Raw genomic sequence first — 25734 nt, forward strand, 5'->3', positions numbered from 1 at the left:
AGGGGAGGGGCAGAGGGAGAAGCAGACTCTCTACTGAATGGGGAGCCCAATGAGGGGCTTGATCCAGGGGCCCTGAGATCGTGACCTGAGCTGAAGGCAGACGGTTAACCGACTGAGCCACCCGGGTGCCCCTTGAAACAAGCTGTTTAAAATGGAGTTTGTCTTCATGAGAAATCAAAACAACCATTGAGACATGGAAGAGTAGTACAAAAAGACAACAAAACAGAAATCTCTCTATATCTCAGAGACAGTACAAGGTGATATAAAATGAAACAGTTCTCATCTACAGTTCCTACTATGTTCTAGACATTGTTTCTTGTTTTGTGTATTGCTTCATTTAATACAAAACCCTATAAAGCAGGTGCACGACTATCATCATCCCCTGTTTGCAGACAAAGAAAATAAGACACGGAGAGTTTAAGTCACTTGCTGGAAGCCACACTTGCCCAGCTCTGACCCCTGGATTCGTGCTCATCACCATCAAACTACACTGCCTCTGGGGAAGTGCCAGAAAAATTCTAGAAGTGACAGATTACTGTTGGCTTTTGGCAGCAGGGGTCTTGAAAAGAGAACATAGGATTAAGCCTAATTAAAGACTAATTCTTCCTGGGGCCATCAAAGAACTCATTTGTGTCAGCTAGAATATTTTCAGGGACAGAAGGTAAATACCCAAGTAAAAAGGACTTAAACAACTGCGGTGTACTAATAAATCTCACAAAATAAGAAGCAGGAGTTTCTAATCTTGATCAATTCAGAAGTTAAATAACATCAAAGCAGCAGTGACTCATATACTAATTTTTAATTTTCCACTCAACTTCATCTTCTTTGCGGTTCTTTGGTGCTCCATCAGGATCTTTTCAAGGTTACCTCAGTTCCAAGTAGGAAGTATTATCAGACAGGAAGAGAGGAAATTTGTCCCAGAATCCCCCAGGAGACATGCCCTGTGGTCCCATTGGCCAGAATTGGATCACATGATCTACACGCAGGGGAGGCTGGGAAAGTCCGTTTCCATTGTTCTCCGTCTCTAACGTGGAAGGCGGATTTACCAGGAAACAAGCCAACCAACAAACAGAGTGGACGGAGTATGGCAGGAGAAGGCAACTGATCATGATGCCGCATCACTTGAATTCCGTGTTGAAGCCTTTTTTTTTTCTGACTATGCTGAAATTTGGAAAAGCCAGAACCCAACTGCTTTGCAGAGACAGTTAACAGAAAAGAATTTAGATGGTGCTCAGGGTCAGGACAAGAGATCGCACCATCTGATAATGTCTTATTCCAGGGCAGGACTTCAGATCAGAAATGAGGACCGGAGGCAGTCAGTCCTGTTCTAGACAGGAAGGCACCACGTTGACTATATTTAGGAGGCCTCGCAGACCGGCTACCATATTCAGACCAGAGCCAGAAGCGGGATGGCTGGAGTTAGCCAATCAATGGATGCTGGTGAGTGTTTACTCTGCTTAGAGCCACGTATTAAGCCCTGTGGGGGAAGAACGGTATGGAAATATCTGATGTGCATCCTGACGTCAAGAAAGATATAAAAATCTAATAATGGTCAACATGAACTGAACACTTACTCCTTGCCAAGCCAGTTTAAAGCAATTCACGTTGTTGTAGACACCAAAATGTACATTTAGTCCTCACAGTAACCCTACCAAGTAGTCTATGTTTATTAGCCCCATTTATCGATATGGAAAATGAGACCAGGAAGGAAATGGAGGCATGAATGGAAAGTTGAAACAATTCTGAGATTAAGCTACTCAATATTTTTTGATCTTGTAAAGTAAAAACCCAATTAAGAATTGACAATAGTTAGGGCACTGGGTGGCTCAGTCGGTTAAGCCTCTGACTCTTGATTTTGGCTCAGGTTGTGATCTCAGAGCGGAGAGATGGAGCCCTGTGTCGAGCCCTGTGTCTGGCTCCATGCTCACCCGAGCGTCAGCTTGAGGATTCTCTCTCGCTCTCCCTCTGCCCTTCCCCCTGCTTGCACTCTCTTTTTCTAAAATAAATAAGTAAATCTTGAAAAGAATTGAAGACAGTGGCTGTAAATGCTCTAAAAAAAAAAAATGGATATAATTACTGTAGGTCACAATAAATTGGAACATGCATTCGAATTGACTTTGTTTGTTTATTCAAGTATAAAATTAACATACAGTGTTATATTAGTTTCAGATGTCCAATACGTTTCAATGACTCTGTACTTTATTCAATGCTCATTGTAAGTGTATTCTTAATTCCCTTCACCTATTTCACCCACCCCACCCCCATCCAACCTCACTTGTATTCATGAGTTTATTCCATAGTTAAGAGTCTGTTTTTTGGTTTATCTCTTTTTTCTTTCTTTTGTTTCTTAAATTCCACATATGAGTGAGGTCATGTGGTATTTGTTTCTTTCAGACTGATTTATTTCACTTAACCTTGTACCCTCTAGATCCATCCATGTTGTTGCAAATGGCAAGATTTCAGTCTGTTTTATGGCTGAGTAATATTCCATCGTGTGTATATACCACATCTTCTTTACTCATCTATCAATGGACTCTTAGGCTGCTTCCATAATTTGGCTGTCGTAAATAATGCTGCAATAAACGTAGAGGTGCATATATCTTTTCAAACAAGTGTTTTTGTATGCTTTGGGTAAATACCCAGTACTGGAATTACTGGATCATAAGGAGGCTATTCTATTTTTAATTTTTTGAGGAGCCGCCATAATGTTTTCCACAGTGCCTGCACCAATTTTCATTCCCACAACCAGTGCAGAGGGTTCCTTTTTCTCCACATCCCCACCAAAACTTGTTATTTTTTGTTTTTGATTTTAGCCATTCTGATCGATGGGAGGTGATATCTCATTGTGGTTTTGATTTGCATTTCTCTGATTATTAGTGATGTTGAGCACTTTTTTCATGTGCCTGTCGCCCATCTGGATATCTTCTTTGGAGAAATATAAATTCATGTCTTCTGCCCATTTTTTGTTGTTGGATTATTTGTTTTTTTGGTGTTGAGTTGCATACATTCTTTATATATTTTGGATATTAATTCATTGGATATATCATTTGCAAGTATCTTCTCTCATTCACTAGGTTAACTTTTTATTTTGTTGATAGTTTCCCTCACTGTGCAAATCTTTTTTATTTTAATGCGGTCCCAGTAGTTTAATTTTGCTTTTGTTTCTCTTGCCAGAGGAGACATATCTAGAAAAATGTTTATGTGACTGATGTCAAAGAGATTATTGCTGCCTGTGTTCTAGGAATTTTATGGTTTCAGGTCATGTTTAGGTCTTTAACCCATTTTGAGTTTATTTTTGTGTGCAGCGTAAGAAAGTGGTCCGGTTTCATTCTTTTACATGTAGTTGTCCAGTTTTCCCAACACCATTTGTTGACGAGACTGTTTTTGTTTATTCTTTATATATTTCATTGTATATTCTTGCCTCTTATGTCGTAGATTAATTGACCATGTAAGCATGGGTTTATTTCTGGGCTTTATCCTGTTCTATTGATCCATGTGTCTCTTTTTGTACCAGTACCATACTATTATGATTACTACAGCTTTGTAGTATATCTTGAAATCTGGGATTGTGATACCTCTAGTTCTTCTTTTTAAAGATTGTTTTGGCTACCTGGGATCTTTGGTAGTTTCATACAAATTTCAGGATTATTTGTTCTAGTTCTGTGAAAAATCCTGTTGGTATTTTGTATTTGTTTTAAGATTTTATTTATTTATTCATGAGAGACACACAGAGAGAGAGAGAGAGAGAGGCAGAGACACAGGCAGAGGGAGAAGCAGGCTCCATGCAGGGAGCCCGACGTGGGACTCGGTCCCAGGACTCCAGGATCATGCCCTGGGCCGAAAGCAGGTGCTAAACCGTTGAGCCACCCAGGGATCCTCTCCTGTTGGTATTTTTTTTTTATTTATTATTTATGATAGTCATAGAGAGAGAGAGAGAGAGAGAGAGAGGCAGAGACATAGGGAGAGGGAGAAGCAGGCTCCATGCACCAGGAACCCGACATGGGATTCGATCCCGAGTCTCCAGGATCGCGCCCTGGGCCAAAGGCAGGCGCCAAACCGCTGCGTCACCCAGGGATCCCTCCTGTTGGTATTTTGATAGAGATTGCATTAAATCTCTAGATTGCTCTGGGTAGTTTGGACATTTTAATAATATTGGTTCTCCCAATCCATAAGCATGGACTATCTTTCCATTTGTGTCATCTTTAATTTCTTTCATCACTGTTTTATAGTTTCTGGAGTCAAGTCTTTTGCCTCCTTGGTTAAGTTTATTCCTAGGTATTTTATTCTTCTTGGTGTAATTGTAAATGGGAATGTTTTCTTAATTTCTCTTTCTCTATTTCATTATTAGTGTATAGAAATGCAACAGATTTCTGTATGTTAATTTTGTATCCTACAACTTCACAGAGTTCATTCATCAGTTCTAGTAATTTTTTGGTGGAGTCTTTATGGTTTTCTATATATAGTATCGTGTCATCTGCAAATTATGAAAGTTTTACTTCTTCCTTATCAATTTGGATGCCTTGATTTCTTTTTCTTGTCTGACTGCTGTGGCTAGGACTTCTAGTACTATGTTGAATAAAAGTGGTGAGAGTGGACAGCCTTTTCTTACTCCTGACTTCAGAGGAAAAGCTCTCAGTTTTTCACCATTGAGTATGACGTTAGCTGTGGGTTTTTCATATATGGCCTTTATTACATTGAGGTATGTTTCTTCTGATCCCATTTTTTCTTCATTTTGTTGACGTGGTGTATGACATTGATTGATTTATGAACATTGACCCATCCTTCCATCCCCCCAAATAAATTGTACCTGATCTTTTTAAGTCATTGTTGGAGTCTGTTTGCAAATATTTTCTTGAGAATTTTGCATCTGTGTTCATCAGAGATATTGGTCTGCAGTTTTCTTTTTTTGTAGTATCTTTATCTGGTTTTGGTAATAGGGTAATGCTGGCCTTGTAGAATGAATTTGGAAGCTTTCCTTCTTCTTCTGTGTTTTGGAATAGTTTGAGAAGAATAGGTATGAACTATTCATTTATTTATTTAAAGATTTTATTTATTTATTCATGAAAGATACAGAGAGAGAGAGAGAGAGTGGCAGAGACACAGGCAGAGGGAGAAGCAGGCTCCATGCAGGGAGCCCGACGTGGGACTCGATCCCCGGACTCCAGGATCACGCCCTGGGCTGAAGGCGGCGCTTAACCACTGAGCCACCCGGGCTGCCCAGGTATGAACTCTTTAAATGTTTGCTATAAAAGCTCTCTGGTCCTGAACTTTTGTTTGTCAGGAGTTTTTTGATCACTGATTTATCAAATTGACTTTTGAAGAAAGGGTGAGGCCCAGCTCGAGATGGTCAAGCAGAGAAATCATCAACCAGAGTGGTGCAACAGATAAGATTTTCCCAATTTCCGTGACCATTATGGGATCTCCCAGCACAGGGCTTAGTTCCCTGGTAAGAAGGAACCTGCAGGGTCATCGTCTGCCAAGGGGACAGTTTCACCTGATTCAGGGATCCAAGACAGTAGCTAGGAGGCCAGAGATCTTGAAAACATTCAAGAGTATAATAAATCCTGCTGCCCAGGCTCCAAGGACAATTCCCAGAATTCCATGGTGACAGAACATGAATATCCAAAGTAGCCTTTAGAGGTGCTGAGTGGCCTCGGCCTTCAGATTTACAGCTGCAGATGAGTTCAGAATGGAAGCACCACGTCAGCTTTCCTAGCAGCATTGAACCTTTCCCTTCAAACTTAGGGTGAACGGTTCATCCTGGCTTGCCTGAGTCTCTCCCTGTGTCAGCACTGAAAGTTCCACACCCTGGCAAACCTCTCAGTCCTAGGCAAACTGGAATGGTTGGTCACTCTACAAATGATAGACACATCCAATCTAGGGTACTCTGACAACCCAACGGATAGATATCAGAGAAGGAAAAGTTAGAGAGGTTGGAGAGGGGGAATTTTGTTCCTCTCTCAATAATAAAGTCCCATAGCAAAGCCCACTGAAACCAGAATAAAAGAGTTTCTATAAACATTGGATTTTCTCAGAATCAAGAGATTTTCTGCTCCTGATGTTATAGCACCCAAGCTGTCCAAAATGGTAGCCACTAGCTACATGTGATTACTGAGTACTTGAAATGTGCCATTAAAAAAAAAAATGTTATTTATTTGAGAGAGAAAGAGAAAAAAAAAAAGTACAAGCAAGAAGAAGCAGAGAGAGAAGCAGGTTCCCCTTGAGCAGAGAGCCTAATGTGGGGCTGAATCCCAGGACCCCGAGGTCATGACCCAAGCCAAAGGCAGATGCTTGACAGACCAAGCCACCCAGGTGCCCCTGAAATGTGCAATTGTGAATTGAAATGTGCTCGGAAAAAAAAAAAAAATCAGGTATAAAACAGCTGCTTGATTCGAAGATTTACCACCAAAAAAAGAAAATGTAAAGTCTCTCATTAATATGCTTTATATCGATTACTTGTTAAAACAATAATATTCTGGATATATTGAATTAAGTTAAATAGATTATTTTTTTTTTAGTTAAATAGATTATTGAAGTTAATTTTACCAGGTTTTAAAAAAATTTCTTTTAATGTGGCCATGAAAAATTTTCATTACGTGTACCGCTTACATTCTGTTTCTGTTAGACAGTGCTCTTCTAAGAAGATAATTCTAGGGAGAATGTCTATTGAGAAGGGTTCTTTTTGTGTGCTACTGTTTACAAAACCAAGTTAAACGTTAATTAGTTAAAATTTTGCAAATCATGCTAAGGCCTTCGAGGAGGTTCGCAGTGGGAAGTGCATTGCCTTGTAGACGTTGCCGTGGAGCTGTTTAAGGCAGAAATGCTGCCCAGAACACTCTCATGCTTTCTTGTGACCAGTGACTCCAGGCCAAGCTGCAGTGCATATAAAAATAACCCCAATGAGTTCATTGTTCTGAACTTACGGCCAAATGGACTGCTGGCTCTTTCCATATAGTCTGAATCTTTTATGACCAAGGGATACAAAACACATTTTTAAAAGCAGTGATGAATGCAATCCAAGTCTTTTTTTTTTTTTTTTAACTTGAGTATTGAGCAATTTTTGGCTCTCTAAAGATGGTAACGATGATGGTGCCTTATATTGGTATAAATTTTTATATTCTCCGAGTCCTTTACAGTTTTCCTTTTATTTCCATTTGAAAGTGACTGTATATCCCCAGGAGGCAATCTGAGCTGTTGTTTGTGCACATTTCACGGTTGGGAACCCTCACAAGTCTTCTTAACTCTGCTTGGTGTTCTGTTGGCTACACCCGGTGTAGTGATGGAGCCAGACTCTACCCACTTGTGGAAGGCGGTCAGGCCCGTCTGCGCACAGCTCAGCGTCCCCGTCGTGTTGGTAGTGAAAATGCAGCCACCGTGTGAGAATCTCTAGCACAGCCACGGGCAAGTGCTACACATCAGAGTCGTTTATTTTGTCGTTTGCTTTGTTTCCTTCTGGACAGCCGGTTATTAAACATCTATTAGCTCACCACCAGGTACTCCTCCAAGAATGAGCGCATGTCAGGATTATAAGAGAGGTGTGAGAAATCAGGAATAAGGGTACAGGGCCACTTCGGGGGCTAAGGGGTTGAGCATCTGCCTCTGGCCCAGGGCGTGATCCCGGGTTCTGGGATCGAGTCCTGCATTGGGCTCCCTGCGTGGGCCTGCTTCTCCCTCTGCCTGTGTCTCTGCCTCTTTCTCTCTCTCTGTGTGTGTGTCTCTCATGAATAAATAAACAAAATCTTAAAAAAAAAAAAAAAGGAATAAGGATACAGATTCTCTGAGTTCCAGCACTGGATTCTATAGATACGATTCTTTTATTTTTTATTTTTATTTTTTTAAAAGATTTTATTCATGAGAGGCTCAGAGAGAGAGAGAAGCAGAGACATAGGCTCCTCATGAGGAGCCCGACGCAGAACTCGATCCTAGGACCTTGGGATCAGGCCCTGAGCCAAAGGCAGATGCTCAAACACTGAGCCACCCAGGCACTGGAGATAAGATTTTTTTAAGGTAAAAAGAGTCCTGCCACCTACAGTTTGTGCTCTGTAAGAAAATGCTGCTGCTGCTGCTGCTTCACCTAAAAGAAGCAAAGGCAAACTCCTGTCAAGCTGAGCCTGCACTCCCCATGAGAAGATGGAAATCACCCTCCCAGCGCCGGCACCAGTTGTTGGCTTCTGTCTTCTGGTGTTTGTCTCTCTCCCTCCCCACCCTCCTTTCTCTTCCTCTTCCTCTTTCTATTTATCTTTATCTGCCTTTGTGTGTGTGTGTGTGTGTGTGTGTGTGTGTGTGTGTGTCTTGTAAGGAGGAAGAATACATTTCTGAGCTCTTAGCTGAGCCCCTTGTGATGGAAAAACAGATCGAGAGAAACAAACAGAGGTTTCTTAACACATATACCTCACATACCCTAGAGAACCCCAGGGAAATATGAGCGACTCCCTGAGGTGGCTCAGAATTCAGGATTAAATTCTCTTTTCTATTAAGAGAAAGGGGAAGAGGGAGGGAGGCCTCTTAGGAAGGAGAGGAAATGATTTTTAGGAAAGACCAACAGGCCCTTAGAAGAAAAGATGGGCGATATGACCACTTGGAACCAAGTTTGGGTGGGGCGTTGGCTTCTAGTCGCCTCTCCTGTGACCAGAGTCAGTCTTTTCTGGCTGATGAAACTCCCTGGATGGGAATTTACACAGTTGAGCTCCCTGTGGAAGATGCATTTATAGGCAGACAGGAGGCATTCAGAGAAAACCTCTCCCTGCATTTGCTGTTGTTCAGGTGCCTACAGCTCAAAATCATCAATATCCCAAAGCAGCGTATTTGGGGGCAGTGTGTCTAGAACTCCTGCAGTCATATTTTGGGGTGACCCATTCTACTACCCTTCAGTCTCTGGCATCCATACACAAATACACCATTTTTACTACATAGGTTACTACTATGGGACAGAAGCTAGAAATCCCAGAAACCAAATAACACCCGTGCAATGCCTTCATCCAAAGAAAGCTAGGACCAAAATGCCTCATTTTCTTCAGTGGAAAAGAAATCAGGTAGTAAATTCCCTGATGGGAGCAAACTCTTTGAAACTGGAAAAGAAAGGATACACTCACTGGATGTAAAAAACTGTATATACCTCAAATGAAATCACTTCAATCATGTGTGGTTGTTTCAAATCAAGCCCAGTTTTTTTTTCCAGTTACTTCATTATTTCCAAACAAGAGAGGCAGATTAGTTAATCACATACGAATTTCAGATTGTGCTTGCTAACGTTTGCTCTTGGCACTCACTTGAAAACAAGCGCCTGGAAGACAAATCTCTCTAAATGCGCACCTCTGGGCAGTCATTTTGCTTTAATTCATCTCGTCCTTCCCCACGCATCATTGAACTAAGCAAAAAGCTTTCAGAATGGTTTTAACTCTAAATTTTGGTTAATTTTCAAGTTTGCATATTAGCTTGGAAATCAGTTGGTGCCAAAAAATAAAAAAGAGCCAAGAACCACACCAAACCGTGTGCCTTTGGTCCATAAAAGTATGGCCAGATGTTGTTTTATCACAGTGCTTCTGTGTATGTGTTATTAAAGAAAAGTGGATATTAAAAAATTAGGAAGCTTTTGAGAAAAATACAGATGTGGGGGTTTCCTTTAGGACTCAGAAGCTGTCGCAATGGGCAGGCACCCCCTCAAAGCAAGAGTAAGTAGAGCTTTACTCATTTATGTTACTTGTCTGCCTCAGAGAGTCATGTTTGCAACCCTGCAGCAGAACCAAAAAAAGCCATCTTATCGCCCTAAACTGATAAGAAGTAGAGGCATAAGTCACAGCATGTCACTTAATAGATTTTTAAAGACCTTCTATAGTCAGTGGCTTTTGTTTGCAGCAGGCCACTCGAACCCAGCAACGATTACGGTTATGAGTCCACTGCCCCCACTACCTTCTCTGAAATCAAAAAGTTCTGCAAGACAAGAGCTTTCTTGTAACTCCTTTGGTGGCAGCCCCTGACGCGAACTGATGGGAGGCTGCGTATTGTCTTTATTTTTCCCAGTTAACATGAACGTCTGTGCGCGTAGCTGCAGAAATCTGAATGCATTTGACTCTATGGCGTTGCCCCTGACCCTATGGATGGTGTCGGTAATATACAGCCCAGGCATGTGACATTTAAAAAATCCTGCAGTCCAAGCCTATCTAGCCCTGGAAGTTTCTGACCAGGGCCTTGAGATCTAAACAGATAAAGCGCTTGGAGCAGTGTCATCATTTAGGAAGTGCTGGATAACCGATTGCTATTAAACAATTAGAATGACAATGTTCTCGGTTGTTAAGGAATTGATAGGTAGGGAACCGGAGTCAGAAATGTACAAATGGCAGTATTGTGGCTGGACCTGGAATACGCTGGCCAATGGTGGCTCCTTGGTGGCAGCAAGAGGGAAGGGGTTTTAAGCATAAGGTGGTCTAATATTGCATTTCAAGTTGCTTGCTCTACTGATCTGTGATGGAATCAGCACACACACATGCACACACACACACATGCACACACTGCTATTGCTCAAAGCATTTAGTAAAGTCTATTATAAATAGAACCTTGAGACCTTGAGTTGGGAGCACTGCTTGGGTGGAAAAGGAAAGAGGGTCTGTAGGACCACCCAGTGCAGAAGGAAGTGGCCATGAGCAGGGGTGAATAGCCAAGCCAGGCCATGCATTAGACAGAGTCAGGAGGGCTAAAAGGGAGGGCTAAAATTATGTGTGAACTTTCACTTCAGTCTCATAAAGCAAGGTGGAAGTGTAGGGGACTTCTCAGTGCTGACACTTGGGTTGTTCATGCAAATAGCATCATTTCACAACTGATGTCACCAATGGGCAGAAAAATTTTAATATCCCTGCCTTACTGCACTGAAGGACCAACCCCCCTTCCTTAGGGCTTTGAAAGCACTGTAAACATAATACTAACCTGTGTTACAAATATTTGTATTTGTATATGTGTATGTCTATATATTTTATTTTTTGTTTATTTTTATATTTTTATATATTATTATTATTTTTAAAAATATATTTTAATATGTGTGTATATGGTCCATATTTTTTTCTTCTCTGGACTAGGAAAAATTTCTCAAGGCATTTCTCTCAAAATGCCAAGAGCATTTTTCACAAAACTAGAACAGATAATCCTAAAATTTGTATGGAACCACAGAAGACCCCAAATATCTAAAGGAATCCTGAGAAAGAAGAGCAAAGCTGGAAGTATCCCAATCCCAGATTTCAAGATAGGCTACAAAGCTATAGTAATCAAAACAGTATGGTATTGGCACAAAATGGACACATAGATCAATAGAACATGATAGGGAATCCAGAAATAAACCCACGCTTATGTGATCAATTAATCTACAACAAAGGAGGAAAGACTATCCAATGGGAAAAATACAATCTCTTCAACAAATGGTGTCGGGAAAACTAGACCACTTTCTAACATCATGCACAATATAAACTCAAAATGGATGAAAGACGGGCAGCCCAGGTGGCTCAGCAGTTTAGCGCCGCCTTCAGCCCAGAGCCTGATCCTGGAAACCTGGGATCGAGTCCCACGTCGGGCTCCCTGCCTGGAGCCTGCTTCTCCCTCTGACTGCGTCTCTGCCTCTCTCTCTCTATCTCTCCTATCTGTGTATTCTCATGAATAAATAAATAAAAATCTTTAAAAAACAAAAAAAGGATGAAAGACCTAAATATGAGACCTGAAACCATACAATTCCTAGAAGAGAGCTCAGGCAGTAATTTCTCTGACTTCAGCTATAGCACCGTTTTTCTAGATGTATCTCCTCTGGCAAGGGAAGCAAAAGCCAAAATAAACTATTGAGACTACACACACACACACACACACACACACACACACAGAAAAAAGCTTTTACAGACAGAAAGAAACCATCAACAAAACAAAAAGTCAACCTACTGAGTAGGAGAAGGAATTTGCAAATGATATTTCCAATAAGGGGTTAATACCTAAAATATATGAAGAACTTACACAAATTAAACACAAAAAACCCCCAAACAATCCAATTAAAAAAATGGGCAGAGGACCAGAATAGACATTTTTCCAAAGAAGACATCCAGATGGCCAACAGGCATGTGAAAAGATGCTCAACATCACTCATCATCAGGGAAATGCGAATCAAAACCACAATGAGATTATCACACCAGTTAGAATGACTAAAATAAAAATGACAAGAAATAACAAGTATTGGCAGGGGTGTGGAGAAAATGGAACCCTCGTGCGCTGTTGGCGGGAATGTAAATTGGTACAGACAGTGTGGAAAATAGTATAGTGGCTTCTCAAAAAGCTAAAAATAGAAATACCATATGATCCAATAATTCCACTACTGGGTATTTATCCCCCCCCAAAACGAAAATACTGATTTGAAAAGATACATGCACCCCTATGTTTACTGCATTATTTACAATAGCCACTATGGAAGCAGCGTAAGTGTCCATCAATGGATGAATGGATAAGGAAAATGTGGCAGGCACACACACACGCCACACAATAAAATATTATGCAGCCACTAAAAAGGAGGAGATCACGTCATTGAGACAAAACGGATGGACCTAGACGGCATTATGCTACATGAAATAAGTCAAACTGAGGAAGACAAATACCATAAGACAATACCATACCAAATACCATTTCACTCATAAGTGAATTTAAAAAGAAAAAAGAGGAACGCCTGAGTGGCTCAGCGGTTGAGTGTCTGTCTTTGGCTCAGGTCATGATCCCAGGGTCCAAGGTTCGAGGCCCATATCGGGCTCCCTGTGGGAAGCCTGCTTCTCCCTCTGCCTATATCTCTGCCTCTCTCTGTGTCTGTCATGAATAAATTAATGAAATCTTTAAAAATAAATAAATAAAAAGAAAAAAAAAGGAAAACAAAAAGCAGAATCAGACCTATAAATATAGACAACAAACCAATGGTTGCCAGAGTGGAGAGATGTGGGGAGTTGGGCAAAATGGGTGAAGGGGGAGAGGGGGCCACAGGCCTCCAGTTATGAAATGAGTAAGTTGTGGGAATAAAGGGCACAGCATAGGGAATACAGTCAATAATATTATAATAATGCTATAACATAATAGTAGCTATGCGGTGAGCATGGCATGATGTATAAACTTGTCAAATCACTAAGTTGTATACCTGAAACTAATGTAACATTGTGTGTCCACTATACTCAAAATCCCCATGCTCAGGGATCCCTGGGTGGCGCAGCGGTTTAGCGCCTGCCTTTGGCCCAGGGCGTGATGCTGGAGACCCGGGATCGAATCCCACGTCGGGCTCCCGGTGCATGGAGCCTGCTTCTCCCTCTGCCTGTGTCTCTGCCTCTCTCTCTCTCTCCCTGACTACCATAAATAAATAAAAATTAAAAAAAAAAAATAAACCCAGAGACTCTGAAGCCACCAAGCCAAGTAAAAATGTCCTATCACCTTACTTCGCCCTCCTCTTGCAAATGGAGAAGGTAGAGAACAAAGAGAGCAGAAATTGACCTCCAGTAGCAGGTGGCATCCACCAACTACAAAGCCTAGCTCAGGGGAGAAGGGGGACAAGGAATCCTACTTTAAAAAAAAAAAAAATCCCCATGCTCAATGATGGCAAAAGAAAAAAAAATTTCTCAAGGCAGAGACAATTTCATCATTGACTTGTCACTTCGGAATCTCATGCTATGCCCAGAAGACACTCAATGTTTGTTGAACACCTTACAAAGTCAGCTTGACTTGGCTCATCTTCATTGAATCTGCCTCCTCCGCAAGGAGCAGAAGGAAACTCTAGCCCCTGAAGGACCAAGGTCCTCTCCAGGTGGTCATGGGCTGGGCCACATAATTCAAGCTGAAACTGCCCGAGCAGCTCCCCGAGGCCCCAGATGGTTGGGTCAGTCCCATCTTATCCTACAAAATAGCTCCAGAAGCCATGGGCCTCTCTTTTAGAGTCTTCAGCTCGGATGACTACCCACTCAGATGGTTTCCTTGGCTCTTCCTCTGTTTCATTTGAGTCTCTCTCTTGCTATAGCTCCACCTTTATCCCTCCTTCCCCTTAAGAACTTTCTTTAACCTTCTTCTGTTTCTTTTGTCCCTGTTACATCTCCTCCACTCTTACTTAGTCTCTTTGCTTATAGTTCCTGGTCCAGTCCATCTCCAAATCAATATTCATTCATTCATTCATTCATTCATTCAGTAGTTTATGTACCAAGTATTCAGCACCCACTATATGCTAATGAAAAGAAGAAAAGCAGGGGCACCTGAGTGGCTCAGTCTCTTAAATGTCTGCCATCGGCTCAGGTCATGATCTCAGGGTCCTGGGATTGAGCCCCACGTGTCTGGCTCCCTGCTCAGCAGGGAGCCTGCTGCTCCCTCTCCCTCTGCCCCTTCTCATGCTCGTGTTCTCTCTCTTGCTCGCTCACAATCTCTCTCTCAAATAAATAAATAAAATCTTTAAATTAAAAAAAGAGCAAAAGGCAGACCTGGTCCCTACTTTCATGGAATTTATGATTTCATGAGGGATTCAAGCCTTAATCAAATAAATATGTAAATAGGCATATGGTTGCAAACCTAAGAAGGCATATATATAACCAACGAAGCTGACCTAGACCCTCTGGGGCTAGGCTTGCTTGATGAAATGCCATGTGTGCTGACCCATGAAGGGTAACTAGGCACTAGGGGAGGAGAAAGGGCAGGGGGTTCCAGGTGAAGGGAAGACTGTTTTTAAGGCCTTGCAACAGGCAGGAGAAAAGCATGAAAAAGGAACAGACCAGGGCAGCCCAGGTAGCTCAGCAGTTTAGCGCCGCCTTCAGCCCAGGGTGTAATCCTGGAGACCCGGGATCGATCCCGCTTCGGGCTCCCTGCATGGAGCCTGCTTCTCCCTCTGCCTGGGTCTCTGCCTCTTTCTCTCTCTCTGTGTCTCTCATGAACGAATAAATAAAATCTTTAAAAAAAAAAAAAAAGAACAGACCAATCAGTGTGGTAACAACCCAGACAGTGGGACAATGAGGAAATAGGGGCCAGACGCCACTGGGTCTTATCATCCTGGTAAGAATTAACACAAATGAGAAATGTCAAATGCACCACAGAAGAGAGTACAACTGTAACACACATATTATTACTGAGCAGCACTACTCACTTCAAAAGGGAGAATTACTCGAGAACAGAAATGCATTTTATGTATGTTTTCTGTGTAATTACGACAGATTCGCTTCCCTCCTGGTGCGAAGGGGTATTCTAGAAAATTATTGTCTAACTTGCTCTGAGAGTATTCTGGTTAGCTCTGGTGTGTTTGAAACACTCAGTGGAAAAAGGTTTAAAACCCACTCACCACCCCCTGTAAGTCAAATTGAGCTGAGCAGACTGTAAAATTACAGGCCCTAGCAAAACAGAGGCTCCATTCTAATTGCCTATTGATCAAAGAAGAGAAAGAGAATAAAAATAAGTGAGTTATTAGCATCTTTGCTAAAATAGTTTCTTTTCCTGATTGGAAGGTAATTATAACAAGATGAGGCATGAGCATTTTATATATGTAGCATGACTGTGGTGTGGTTTAGTGAAAATTGTAGCTGGAAGATGAACAAACCCACATTCCCTGGTGACTTGGCTCTGGACTGGTGATGATCAAGCTTTGAAATGCAATCCTTCCCCTTATAAAGACGTGTGGGGAGGAAATTCTGGCTGAAACATTGATCGCATTAAAGAATATTTGAATTTCGGAGTCTGCTAATTCTCTGTGCTGCTGGGGGTTAACATTTGGTGTTAGAGGCTGTTTTATTTATGGCAACATCTAGCTCGGCAAAGTGTGCCCCTAGATCTTGCAAGTGGAGAACAAAGCTGTTCTGATTAATAAAGTGAAAGGGCAGGAAAAATCCTCGTGGATTATATTGCCTTTAGGAAAATGTTTTTCTTCCTAAAAATGTATCTGAAGTAAATTGTCTACGGTAAACTTTGTTCCTCCTTGGGAGACATGTTTTGTTCAAGAACTATTTTTGCCTCATTCCAGCGGAGGGTGTCCAATGAATGCCAAAGTCCATCCATTCCAGATTGTTCTACTAAGGCCCTCTGCCCTCCTGTAGTGTTATTTAAACTGAGAAAGCCCAATTTGAGGAAACTACTGTAGATTAGCATATTTTATCTATGGTTACCCAGGTGCGAAATGGTGACAGATCATAGGATTAAACCAAAGCATACGGATCAGGGAGGGGATTACCTGGGAAGTAGAGCTGACTGAGATTCATGCAGTAAATAATTAAGGCTCTGAGGATGGAAGGAGAAGGTAATTCTCATCTAAAGGTTCAACTGGAGAAGGATTTGTTTCCAAACTCACATAGTTATTGGCAGTGTGTGGTTCCTGTGGGGTTGCTGGGCTGAGGGCCTCAGTTGCTTGTGGGCTCTTAGCTGGGGGCTGCCCTCAGCTCCTCACTGTGTGGTCCTCTCCATATGACAGCATGCAAGCTGGCAGCTTACTTCTTCAAAGCCAGCAAGGGAGAGTCTCCTAGCAAGGCACATTAAAATCTTCTGTAACATAGTCATTTACGTATAATCCCATACATCCTGTCACCCTTGCTGTATTCTATTGCATAGAAACAAGCCACATGTACCTACACTCAAGGGGAGAGGATTATATAAGAGTGTGACTACCCTGAGCTGGAGATCTTGAGGCCCACCCTAGAATCTGTCTGGCTCAGGTGGCAAGGTTTGAGAAGCAAAACCTTAAGCTGTTAGTATCTTAGCTGTAACAGTATATCAGTCAAGAAACAGATTCAGTGCTGGTTCTATGTGCAGAGTACAAAAAGGCAGAAGTAAAGACTTTCCTTTCATGGGTCAAGACACAATCTATTTATAGGGGAACAGTTAACACTATGCCAACTTAAAAAAATAATAATTTTGTGTATCTGAATCCTTTTATTGAAAACATAAGAGCAACTGGAAAGGGTGCCTGGGTGTCTCAGTGGTTGAGCGTCAGCCTTTGGCTCAGGTCGTGATCCTGGGGTTTTGGGATCGGGTCCTGCATTGGGCTCTCCACATGAAGCCTGCTTCTCCCTCTGCCTGTGTCTCTGCCTCTCTCACTGTGTCTCTCATGAATAAATAAATAAAATCTAAAAAAAAAAAAAAAGAGCAGATGGAAAAGAAGGGCCTTGGCAATGCAAAAATGAGGGAAGCACAGAAGCTATAGGAAGGGTCTAGAATTGGTTGGAAAATGACTAAGAAAACAAAGAGAAGAGAGATACTCAGACTCATCTCCTCTCTGAAGATACAAGCATCCTGTTCCATCTCTAACTCTTAGATCCAATTCATCCCCTTGCCCAGATTTTGTCAGACTTCCATATTCTGATTCAGTGTTGTTCATCCATGTTGCGATGTTGCATGGTAGCTACTCACGTGGCCTCTGCTGCCCACTGCTTGACTCTGAACTCCCGTTCCATCCCTTATCAGTTGGGTAAGTATCCACACGCTGTGAATGCTACTGACTATAAAATAGGGTCATAAGAACACCTACTTCACAGAGCTGATGAAATAAGACAAGTTGCAACATGGAAAGTGCTTAGAACTGTGCCCAGACACAGTAAGTGCTTCATAAAGGAGAGCTACTGCTGTTGTTCTTTGAACCAGTATCGATTGGGTGTCTGTTATGGGTACAGTTAGACCACCTCTTTCATCAACCAATTTATCCTAGGACCACTTGCAGGTTTCATCATGTGTCTCCATATTTGACAACGCCATTGTGATGGCCTCGGTAATGTAACACTTGGCCGTCTCAAACATTTTCTCTTATTAAAAAAAAAATAAAAAAATAAAAAAAAAACTGACTCAGTAGATCATAAAGTTCTATATTGATCGAAAATTACTGTAATTCATTGCAACAGCACTTAATGGATGTGGTTCAACCAATTTATTCCTCCCCTCCTTACATTCAAGGAGAAAAAGTCAGATCTCCAGTCCTTTGTCTGTCATTAAGAGGTAGTCAGCATCTTTAGAATGCCTGGCCTAGAATGAAAATCTCTCTCATCCACCCTGGTAGCTACCCTTTCTGCCTTCTGACAGTGAAATTCAAGTACGTGTTTATCCTTCATTATCTGCCTCCCTTAAATTGTCAAACTAGACTCATAATGGTTCCAGTATTTTAAAAACATTTAGTTATAGTAACCCCTAGGGCCTAAGAAGGCCTTGCAATCTGAGGATTGTCACTCCGTTTGGGGGGCATGCATCTCCGACACAGCACCTTGCTGCTCAATCTGGTAGCTCTCAACTATGCTCTTCACTATATTTCTGTCTTTGCTTTACAAAATCCCTCACCTACTGCATTTCTGCAAAGATGAGTTTAAAGCAGTGCTTCTTGAACTTTATTTTTTTTTGTTTGTTTTGTTTTGCTTCTCGAACTTTAATGTGCACAGAGTCCCCTGGGGATCTTGCTACAGGGGATTCTGATCGGCTCCTCCAGATTCTGATTCAGTAGGTCTGAGGCGGCCCAAGATTCTGCATTTCTGACAAGCTCCCGGGTATCGCCCATTGCTGCAGGTCAAAGGACCACACTTTGAGTAGTAAGGATTTAAAGGACAGATGCCAAAACCGGCTACAAAACCAAACTGAAATGAGCCTCTTGAGAGATTCCAAACCATTCTCAACTGTGAAGTCTGTACTCAACGCTGAAATTCAACCCTGGCTGCTCTGTGAGTTGGCCTAACTGGAAGTGTCCTGTGGGTGATGGACCCTGAGAGAGTGTTGGCTTCATCTATAATCAGCCTTTTAAAGACAAAAGCTACTGTCGGGCCCAAGAGATTTCACCTCATATTTCTGGTTGTAGCAATTGGGTTTGGGTGGGGGGAGTAGGGGAGGGAGAAATTATATCGTCGATCTTCTGTTTATGCTCAGAAGAGAATATGCATCCTATCCCCCCAGCTCTGATCTTGAGGCTGTGTTTCCTGAGGGCATGTGTTTTTTCACCTTGTGCCAAGAGCAACAAATGACCACAGATGGGCCCAGAGATGGCTTTGATTGAGCTGTGGCCTTTCAGAGCCCATATAAAGTGGTTGAAAAAAAAGCCCTGTGAAATCAATGGGTTGAGCAATTTTGAAGCCAATTCCCGAAAATGGGAAAGAGATAATGACCGACATAGCCCGATCTCGATATGATTTGAGAAGAAAGGAGAACCCAGCAATCTCTTTGGATTTCCGTGCCACAAGCTTAGGTGCGTGTCCAAATCACTGGGAACTTTGAAACCACTGATGCTGGGGTCCTACCCCCCAGAGTCTGATATAACAGGCTAGGGTGGGCCCAGGTGGTTCTCTTGTGCAGCCAAGGCTGACAGTCACTGTTCTAGACCAGTGAGTCTCCAAACTGAGCATCCAGTTTACCTGGCAGCCTCTCTCTCTCTCTCTCTTTTTAAAGATTTTATCTATTCATGAGAGACACAGAGAGAGAAGCAGACACGGGCAGAGGGGGCTCCCCGTTGGGAGCCGGATGCGGGACCCGATCCCAGGACCCCTGGGATCACGACCTGAGCCGAGGGCAGATGCTCAACCACTGAGCCACCCAGGGTCCAAGTGGCGGATGTTGTGCCCGAGATTACGAATCCGAGAAACCACCGAGGAGCCGACACCGATGCAAGCGCACGAGGGTTTATTTACAAGCTCGAGCCTGGGTCCAAGTGCACCCGACACAGCGGAGCAGGGCCTTGGACCCCGAGACTAAGAGGCGTAGCAGCTTTATAGGGACCAGTGGCCCATGGGATGCGCAGAAAGTTGCAGTCATGTCAGTCCACACGCAGGTGGCCGGTTGAATTACATTTTACCCTAAAGTATCCATTTGAACTGGCCTATCACTGAGCCGATTTCCGATTAGGGTGTGCCCTGGGCTTGACACAAGGCGGGGGCAGCACAAAATGGAGTCAGTCCTGCTCTGCTTGTCCAGGGGTGGGGGATTTTTGTTAAATTTCCTGGGTCCCACAGCGGACTCTTGATTTCGGCTTAGGTCCTGAGCTCAGGGCCGTGGGGTTGAGCACCGCATCAGGCTCTGCACTGAGCGAGGTATCTGCTTCAGATTCTCTCCATCTCCTGGGGGTGCCTGGGATATTTGTTATTTGTTTAGGCCAGTGATTCTCAAAGTGTGGTCCCTGCCCCACAGCATCACCATCACGTGGAACTTGTTGGAAATGCAAATTTTCAGGCCCCACTTGAGATAAACTGTTCCAGAAACGCTGGAGGTGGAGCCCGGCAATCTGAGCAAGGGGATTTTGATACACGCTCAAGTTTGAGAACCGCTAGCATAGCACCCCGAGATTACAAAGCACATGCACTTCATTTAACCCGTAATCACAAGATGAAAACCTTAGCATCACTTTGTTCTCTGAGTTAATTCAGCACTAAGCTTCTGAACATATCAATTTATATGAAAATGTAAACAAATGGTACGACCTCCTAAAGGAATACTTTGGTTAATCCCAACAACCAGAGGTTGAAGGCAGGCACGAGTTAGAGCGGTGTCTCAAATGTTAGGGTAAGGACATCAAACAGAGGGGTCGTGAGGACACAGATTGCTGGGCTCTACCCAGAGTTCCTGATTCAGTAGCTCTGGGGTGGGGTCTGATGATTTGCACTTTTAACTCGGTCCCAGGTGCTGCTGCTGCTGCTCCTGGTCCAGGGACCACACTCTGAGAACTGAGGAGTTGAAGTATTATTACCTTTAGCCTTACGTAAAAAATGGACTTTCTTTCAAGCTCTGAGCATCTGGGAAGAGGAGTACGCAGGGGTATGTGGTGGGTCTAATGAAGACTAGGCCTTTTTCATAAACCTTGGTCCCAGTGTGGGAGCAGAACAGAAAGGCTGAGGTGTTACTATGGGATTTGAAACTCCAGTTGCAAAATCCTCTGTTTCTTCTTACAGGTAACCAGATTCAAAATCAGAGCTAGCCGCGGGGGGCAAATTATTTTCCTCTCTGGGAAGCTGTAATTAGTGCTGACTTGACATTGCTCAGAAGCTCAAGCTGGCTCGAGTAGCTGTTGCAGATATAAAAACTGTGGAGCAGGAGAAGTTAAAAGGAACAGGCCTTGAGAGGCCTACAGCATCCTGGCAATGGGAATCCAAAGACACTTTGAAAGTAGAAAGCCAAAAGTTCACAGGAATGGAGAGGGACAGCAGATGGGTCCCACGAGGGGAGCCCTTCTGGAGCTCACGTGTTTCCTATTGTCTTCACTGCTCCCTATCCTGCGAACCTGCTGCTCTGGTATCCTTCGGTGTGGTTGACAAGTTTTCTCTGTGTCTCTCAGCTCGGCTTTCCTTTGTGTTCCCTTCATTCTCAGGTGTGCTCTTGGTGGCCACAAGAGTTCCTAGGTTGACGTCTTTGCAGCTCAGCGACCTCAACCCAGAAGAACTTCTCTTTCCCACTCATTGAAATCCGAGTCCAGGGATTGGCTCCGGTGGGATTGGCTCTGGTCTATGCCTTTCCCCAGATCATTCACTCCCGTGAATGGGATCTTCCGGGATTGCCCCTGGTTGCTCTGGATGGTGTCACCCTTACGCAAACCCCCTCAGGCTGGGAGTGGCAAGGGTATGGTCCCTAGAAGACAACCAGGGGAAGGGGAGCTAGGAGGTACCACCACAGGGGTCCACTTCAGCCTCTCTTCGTTGGGGAGTGGGGCACGACCACTTTCTTGAGAATCAGGAGCGAAGTGTCATATACTAGGCTTCATTTTTAGCATCCTCAGGTTGTGCAGAGGGTCTTGAATGGCAAAAGAATGAGAAAGAGCTTGAGCATTTCTGTTGCTAGTGGAGACCTAATGGCAAGGTTTTGGAACCACATGATGGTGTAACAGAGTAATGTATTTTGATGGAATTGATTGAATTTGTTTTATAAGGAAACTTGAGAAGCAGGGGAACCATTTAAGGGACTATTGAGACAGGACAGAAGTAGGGTGACATGAAAAGGGGCTTGGAAGCTGATGGGAGGAAATGCAGCTGGTAGGCAATGTCTTAACTCTAGGAAGTTGGAAGACCTGTTAGGGACAGATGTCAACTGCATGCATTCACTGCCCTGGGCTGGAGTTGATAGGCTGAGTGTTTAGATCTTCCTCGCGTGGCTGAGAGAGCCACCACTGAACCAGGTTCTGCTCCTCGGCCTGCCATGGGCACTGGTGCTCCCTGACACCCCCAAACTCCCATCCCCTCTTCCTGCTTCTTGGCCTGGGCTCAGTGTGGATCACTGATTTGTGCTTCTGTTACATTTCTGCCCTGCAGAGATGTTTACCTTATTTTGAGTATGGCTGTATGTTTTTTTTTTAATATTTTATTTATTTATTCATGAGAGACAGAGAGGCAGAGACACAGGCAGAGGGAGAAGCAGGCTCCATGCAGGGAGCCTGACATGGGACTTGATCTCGGGACTCCAGGATCATGCCCTGAGCCAAAGGTGGCGCTAAACCACTGAGCCCCCCGGGCTGCCTTGTTTGTTTTTTTTTTTTTTTTTTAATATTTATTTATTTATTTATGATAGACACAGAGAGAGAGAGAGAGGCAGAGAGACACAGGAGGAGGGAGAAGCAGGCTCCATGCCGGGAGCCTGACGTGGGACTTGATCCCGGGACTCCAGGATCGCACCCTGGGCGAAAGGCAGGCACCAAACCACTGAGCCACCCAGGGATCCCCTGCCCTGTTTTTTAATATTAGTTTTGTCTTTCACTTGATGTGAAATGTTTGGAACTGAGTCTTCAAACTGTAAACCCAAAGGCTGCCCACTTGTTCCAGTTCTGGCTGCCCACTGTTTCCTGCGCCTTTCAATAGTAAAGGGAAAAGTAAAAACAAACAAACAAACAAAAACAACTACAAACACCCCCCAAAAAAACCTCCACCCCCCCCAAAAAAAACCCAACAATTTACTTTATAAAAAATACAGTTGTACAACTTATTTTATACATATAAGTTTAAAGAATACTCTGGTTAGAACCAGAGCTGTAACAGGTGATGTTAAAGTAATTTTCAAAGTGTTCTTTATGAATTGTGAATAATTACGCCGACAGTGTAACAGGAGGACACAGAGAATTTGACTATAAATACGAAAACCTTATGCTTTTCATTAGTGGAGGAATGAAATCAGTGTAGGGCGTCCTGGGAGGGCAGGGACAGGTGCCAATCGATACCACCACTGAATTTGTTGGTTTTATCATCATTCAGGAGTGGGCCTCACTTTGTGATTTTCAGATGTCTGCTACAAGGGACAGAGTCCTAGATGTGCCGATAGTGCACAACTGTCGTCCTGTCGTCTTCCCATTAATGCCTTTGGCTTTTGCTGTCTGGTTCCACAAGATGCCTGCGTGGGTGAGCCTAAATGGAGGAGAAAACTGGATAGGTTATGTCGTGGGTGTACTTTTGCAAATGTGGTATTTCAGCAGCCTGGAGAATTACCAAGGCAAAAGAGATGATTCTGCAGGCAAATTTAATTACTTCTAAAGAACAAGCAATTCCAAATTCCAAGTCTCAGATGAGGTTCTTATCGACTTTCTCAGGTGTTTAAACAGGTTACTTTCCCTTGGAAATCTTAGCTTAGGGGAAAGAATTAGAGCTGATTTAGAGTTTCTCTCAGTGTTTTTTAAATTATAGAGGCACTAGAGGCTTACAAAAATTATTCAAAACAGTCGTTTAGAAATTATAAAATGCAAGCCTTCAGCTTGAGGAATTCATCCCTCATCTCACTTTCTAGGGTAGCTTGTTAAAAGAGCTTTCAGTCCATTTTCTGTGAATACATCTATATCTATAATTATATCTACAGCTGTGGCAGTGCTTCTCAACCGGATGTGATTTTGCCCCCCAGACACTTGACAATGTCTGGAGACGTTTTTGGTTGTCACAGGAGGGGAGGCACTACTGGTGTCTAGAGTGTGGAGGCCAGGGATGCTGCTGAATGGCTCACAATGCACAGGACGGCCCCTGCTACAGTGAATCATATGGCCCAAAATGTCAAGAGCGTCACCCTTGAGAAACGCTAATCTACAGGTTTTCTTTTTTTTTTTTAAGATTATTTATTTATTTATATATTTGTTTTAAGATTTATTTTATTTATTCATGAGAGACAGAGAGATAGAGAGAGAGAGAGACAGAGACACAGACAGAGGGAGAAGCAGGCTCCATGCAGGGAGCCCAATGTGGGACTCCATCCCGGGTCTCCAGGATCACACCCCGGGTGAAAGCGACACTAAACTGCTGAGCCACCAGGGCTGCCCTATTTATTTATTTATTCATGAGACAGAGAGAGAGAGAGAGAGGCAGAGACACAGGCAGAGGGAGAAGCAGGCTCCATGCAGGGAACCCGATGTGGGACTCAATCCCGGGTCTCCAGGATCACACCCTGAGCCAAAGGCAGACGCTCAACCGCTGTGCCACCCAGGCATCCCTACAGGTATTCTTCATACAAAAAACTTGAGAGGAAGATGGTGGCAGACTAGGAGGACCCTAGGTTCGTCTCACCCCATGAACACAACTAGGTAACTACCAAATCATCCTAATGCCTCACAAATCGACCTGAAGACTGCCAGACCGAATCCACAACTACAGGTAGAGAAGAGGCCACATGGAAGAAGGTAGGAAGTATGGAGATGTGGTTTAGGGAGATATGGATCACAGGTGCTGCAGAAGGGAGGAAGACTTGGTTACAGAGAAGGGGGAGAGAGAGAGGAGCACACAGGGGAACCCACAAGGAGAACTTTTCTCCAAAGCCATTGGCTTGGAAAACAAGTGAGGCTTATAGCCTGGAGTTTTAAAGGTCAGCAGGCTTGGCTGGGTTAGAGCCCAGAGGGCACTGGGCTGCTCCTGGAGAGAAGACAGGCAACCCAGGGGCAGACAGCATGGAAACAGTGAGCCGAAGAACTCCTGGGGCACACAGGGAAGAGGAGAGATTATTTGCTGTTCTCAGAGCACATCCCTAGAGGCAGCATTCATGGAGATGGCTCTCCAGGGACAAAGGAGCTGGCTGGCGCCATTTCCCTCTCCTGACCCTCAGCATCAACACAGAGCCACCTGCAGGAAGCACTGTAGTGCAGAAACTGGCTGCCTAATTTACTTACACCAAGCCCCACCCCCTGCACTCTGGCAGAATTACCCTCTCAGTCAAATTTGCCTCAATCCCAGCATGGTGGGCCCCTCCCTGAGAAGACCAGCACAAACCCCTGCCCACACCATGTTTCCCAACTAGAGAGTCCTACAGGGTCCCAGGTCTGGTGGAGTTGGTGTCAGATCTCATTCCACAAGCGTATTAGAGCACACCTATTTAAAACTCACCACATTCAAGCCAGGGACCAAACATTGCCCAAGTAGGCAAGGAGAACCTCTGCAGATGACTGCCTAAAGGATAGAGCAGCCAAAACACAACAGCAGAGCACACACAGTACACACCGGAGACACTTCCTGAAGTGCCAGGCCCTGGGCACTACATGACCTCTTCTTCATAAAGCCAGTACTTGCAGGAGCAGGAGGCATAACTGGTTTTTCCAACACAGAGAAAAAGGCATAGGCTTAGACAAAATGCCAAGATGGAGAATTTTATCCCGAATGAAAGAACAAGACAAGGCCATGGCCAGAGATCTAAGTGAAACAGATATAAGTAACATGCCTGATGGAGAATTCAAAGTAATGATCATAAGGATACTCACTGGGCTTGAGAAAAGAATAGAGGACCTTAGTGAGACCATTACCACAGAGATAAAATAGTTAAAGAATTAATCAGAGATGAAGAATGCAATAAATGAGATTGGAAGTAGACTTGATGCTT

General features: G+C 43.5%; 1 protein-coding gene across 9 annotated transcripts in view; it reads left to right on the forward strand.

Annotated features, from left to right (window-relative positions):
- The first annotated feature begins 1022 nt into the window (after positions 1-1022).
- EGFL6 (EGF like domain multiple 6) overlaps positions 1023-25734 on the forward strand; it is a 242542-nt gene continuing 217830 nt past the window's right edge. For all 9 annotated transcript variants that reach the window (XM_035711858.2, XM_049107435.1, XM_035711859.2 and 6 more), the window contains exons 1-2: positions 1023-1440; positions 5068-5221. The gene's annotated coding sequence lies outside the window, so the exon portion shown is untranslated. The remainder of the gene's footprint in view (positions 1441-5067; positions 5222-25734) is intronic.

Source organism: Canis lupus, chromosome X (genome assembly GCF_003254725.2).
Source record: "Canis lupus dingo isolate Sandy chromosome X, ASM325472v2, whole genome shotgun sequence".
NCBI lineage: Eukaryota > Metazoa > Chordata > Mammalia > Carnivora > Canidae > Canis > Canis lupus.